The 4,660-nt window shown below is 36.6% G+C and overlaps 1 pseudogene across 1 annotated transcript; it reads left to right on the top strand.

Moving 5' to 3' along the window:
• The first annotated feature begins 1,029 nt into the window (after window positions 1–1,029).
• LOC311606417 (ran guanine nucleotide release factor-like) lies at window positions 1,030–1,592 on the top strand (annotated as a pseudogene). The gene has a single exon. The product of its transcript is annotated as a ran guanine nucleotide release factor-like (transcript).
• Window positions 1,593–4,660: the final 3,068 nt, after the last annotated feature.

Raw genomic sequence — 4,660 nt, 5'->3', positions numbered from 1 at the left:
ATCTGCATATAGAAGTCTGAATGGAGATCTTCTTTATCAATACAAAAATAAATTCAAATTTAACTAGGTATCTTTTTATAAACACGAACTCTAAAATGTCTAGAGGAGAGCAGCTAAACAATTTCAAAATATAGGAACCGACAAGATTTTCTAAAATAAAATTTAATGTATAATTTAACGAGTTGAGAATCTGAATCATATGCAATTAAAATGGTTATTGGCAATAAAGAAACAATCTGAAAAGATAACAGATAGCATATAGAAGAATTGAAAAACACTGACAATACTAATAAGATCAGGAAAATATTAAACAAAACTACAGTGACATTCAACATTACCCTTATCATACACACATACCCAAAAGAGTGGTAACAACTTTTGTAAGGATGCAGGAAAAACAACTGTTCTACACTATGGAAGGACTATACACCGACGATATAACTAGGATTGAGGTTCTTCAGGAAAACCAAACATAACTACTGTATGATCAGCTCTACCACTGTTGAGTGTTACTCCCAAGTGACTGTAAGTGACAAAGCACAGAAATGTTTGCACATTCCATTCACTGCTACAGCATTCACAGTAATCAATACATGGAAATTTCCCAGCAGACCACCCACCACTAGACAAAGAGGTAAATTTATATATACTACAGTTTTCTTCCACCATAAAGAAAAGTGAAATTGTGAGTTGGTGGCTGCTCCAGGAACCCCGGGGGCAAGTGATGCCTCGAAGGCACATGTAGGTTTCTTTAAAAGGTTGCTTTTTGTTTTTTAAATATGTATTTATTATTATATATAGTGTTTTGCCTGCATGTACACCTGCATGCCAGAAGAGGGCACCAGATCTCATTATAGATGGCTGTGAGGGGAATAAGGGGAAAATGGGAGGGAGGGTAGAATGGGAGGATACAAGGGATGGGATAACCATTGAGATGTAACAAGAATAAATTAATAATAAAAATAAAAAAATAAAAATTAAAAAAAATAAATAAAAGGTTGCTTATGTCCAGACTCAAGTCCTGGATCTATGGAGCCCACCAAAAACTGTTCACTGTTGGGAGGCGCCTTCTCTGCCATCGCCCCCTACCCTAGGGCCACTGATGTGACTTCTGACATGTCCGCTCCCAGATAACCAATAAGTTTTCTGCCATCCTATGACCGACCAGAGTCTGAAATGTGGAACTTCTGGAGCTGCAGGCCCACATGCGACGCAAAGCAGCTGCAAGGTACCATTTTGAGGACATCGGTGAGGTGCAGGGGGCTAGGGCTGTGCAGGTGTTATCTGTGCAGCCTCCTGTTTGGAGAACTTTTCCCTGAGGGACTGCTGTCAAGATGCCTGTTTCCTTTCTGCCAAGCAGCAGGGAGCTAAAGAAAACCTGCAGGTAGCAAAGGATGTCACCATGCATCAGGCCTGACTCCGGCTGCCCCAGTTCCAGACCTATCTGTTGCTCACCTTCAACCAGCCCCCGTCTAAACAGTACGTCTTTTAGCCCTGAAAGTCGGTCATGTCCACCCTGGAGCCTGGGTAACTTTCACCAACTGGTGACTAGTTTGACTCTCCATGACCTCAACATCTTGGGTCCCCAGTAAAGATGGTTGAATCACAACATACTGCTGCTGAGGCCTCACAGACCCAGTTCTGAGGAGGGGAGTTCCTTTCTGCATCTCCCTGGCCATAAACACAAGACACCTCCTCTGCAGAAATAAACTTGCTTTATAAACAAAGAACAGAAAAAAAGAAAAAAGAAAAAGAAAATTATATGTCATTTGCAAGAAAAGGAGTAAAATTAGATATCATTGTGTTAAAGAAAGCAGTGATGCTCAAGGGGGATGGCAAATGTTGCATGTTTTCTTACACACAAACAAATAAGATTCTGAAATAACACTTATGTATATAGTATGAAAACATAAAGGAAATTATTTACATAGAGGACAGAGGACATTGGGAAAAGAAAACAAACAATGGAGGAAGATTGGTTATTATATTTTCTCATATACAGAATCTATATTTAATGATACATCAATACACATATGTGAATAAATACAAATATATATATACATATATGATACATGTGCATTTAGCACATGAAAATAAAAAAGAGGACCATTCTTGAGTAGAAATGTACCAATAAAAAGAGTACAGAAAGGTGGATCCGGGAATGTATGAGCATAGAATCATTTTATATAATACTTAGAAAGATAGATAAATAGATAGATAGATAGATAGATAGATAGATAGATAGATAGATAGGCCTCTAAATTATTTTGTATTCCAATTAAGAATAATAACTATCTGAAATAAGAATGAGCAATAAAGCAATAAATGTGCATATCTGAAAATGATGACTGACACTTCTTTATGAACTTTGATTTCAGTCAGTGTCTCTTCCTCATTCTTCAAATTTACCTCTGCATCACACCTTTCTGAGCTGTCACTGCTTCTCATGTTTTGTCAAACATTCATGACATCATCATTAATAAAATACTGCCAGCCTTTCTTCATAAGACCCAAGCATCTTCCTTTTTCACTGACTCACTCTGATCTTCAGAGATATGAGAAATTTCCACTAATTTAATAATACCCTTGAGGTCACCATAGGATGAAGTAAAACATAATTCAGACAATTTGCAAACAAACACACTTCTTCTGTCTTGCAACATTCTCTTTGTTGATATATAAAATGGAAGCCTTTATTAGGTATGAGTATTCCATGTATGGTGTCCTATTAAATCTATCAAGCCAAACTGCCTAAATAATCTCCTTATGATTGAGAAGCTGTCTATATAAAACATGGATGTTTCATTTATTCATGTATAATCACTTATCTATCCATCTATCTATGAGCTATCTTTCTAGATTCCCTATCTTGAATAAGACACATACAAACTCACCTGTTCACTTATGTACACACATGTACACATACATAACTATGCATACATATATCAAATATACATACAACAACAATATGCAAACACATGTTATTCACATGTACACACACAGGCATACACAGGTACCTCTTAAGCATAAGTTGTGATGTTATTCTATATCATTTTTTATGTTTTGGGGTAAATAAGCAACTAAACAGATCTACTTGCACTTTCAAAACTTTTAATTTTTAAAACTAGAAAGTCACTTGATATATTACCCAACTTTTAAACTTTCCAAAGATATAGATACTCTCTTTCTTTGCTAAGAAAATAAAATCTCCTAAACTGTATCAAATAACTCAGTGAGAAAATTGTTTCACTGAAGTGTAGAGGTAAATTTCAATAAAACTATTTAAATTTTGCTAAATTTTATCTCATTCACATCTTAACATATAGTTCCTATTTTGGTCCATCAATGTCTTTCAGAGTCATGCTAAATACAGAGAAAAAAAATTATGTTCAGGGCAAATCAAAGGATGGATCATAATCTAAACATAAATGGAAGCACTAACAAGTTTCACCTTAGTGGTGAATTCCAGGAGAATTCTAATACTCTGGACTCCAGGCAAAAATGTGCTGAGCAGCCACCATAAGCATGGCTTGTGCATTCTGGAAACTCCTTATAATCCAGAAGATAGATGGCTTCAGAGTTTCTTTCATCAACCTACCTCTGAGCACAGCTGAATATCAGTGATAGAAACACTGCCACCAGAGACAATCCTTGAATAAAACGGATCCAGTAACATTGAAGCAATATTCATTATAGTGCAGTTCTATTGAGCTGCACATGTGCAGAAAATAGAAGCCAGCAGGACACTCTATGGCTGCTGTAAAATGAGCTGAAATGGGGGTAATCAGAAGCAGAGAGGGCAACAGAAACATGTTAACGATTCATAGAAACACAGGCTCAAGAAAAGTAGCTTAAGGTTATATAAGAAAGGCCACGCTACCAAAAAATCAAGGGAGAAAGCTGCCCTTGAAGCATGTTCCTGATAACACATGACACAGATCTGCATCTGTATGGTTTTGGTTTATTCTGCTTTTGAATGGAAATTTGTATGGAGACCAATTTGGAGAGTATGTATATGGCATTTGATTGGTTTTACCGTCTTTTAACTTACTGATTTTCAATCAAATAAGAATGACACAGTAGAGTGGAGAGTGGGATATTACTTTCTCACGTACTCTGGTGCCTCACCTTTGACCATGTCCCCTGGAGGGGGAGACCTGGTGGCACTCAGAGGAAGGACAGCAGGTTACCAAGAAGAGACTTGATACCCTATGAGCATATACAGGAGGAGGTAATCCCCCTCAGGAACAGTCATAGGGGAGGGGAATAAGGGGAAAATGGGAGGGAGTGAAGAATGGGAGGATACAAGGGATGGGATAACTATTGAGATATAACAAGAATAAATTAATAAAGAAAAAAATGCAAAAAAAAAAAAAAGAATGACACAAAAATCTCAGTGCTGCCCAGAATCCTGTTTCAAGTCCAAGTATCTGTCCCAATACTCCACTAGGTGAGTCTCTCAAAGAACATGTATGTTGGGCTAATTTCTACTTATAAGTGAGTATATACCACACGTTTCTTTCTGGATAATTCCTAATTGTTTCATGGTTCTTCTTGCTGTATGTAGTTTATTTTATATTTGTGTAATAATATAAATGTATATGTTAAAAAATAAAAAAATATATAATGAGGGAAATTCCAAGGGACGAGATGTCTAGAT

This window comes from Acomys minous (assembly GCF_964271855.1).
Source record: "Acomys minous genome assembly, chromosome: 10".
Lineage (NCBI taxonomy): Eukaryota > Metazoa > Chordata > Mammalia > Rodentia > Muridae > Acomys > Acomys minous.
The sequence above is the reverse complement of the archived record's forward strand: the minus strand, read 5'-3'. Positions and strand labels throughout refer to the sequence as shown.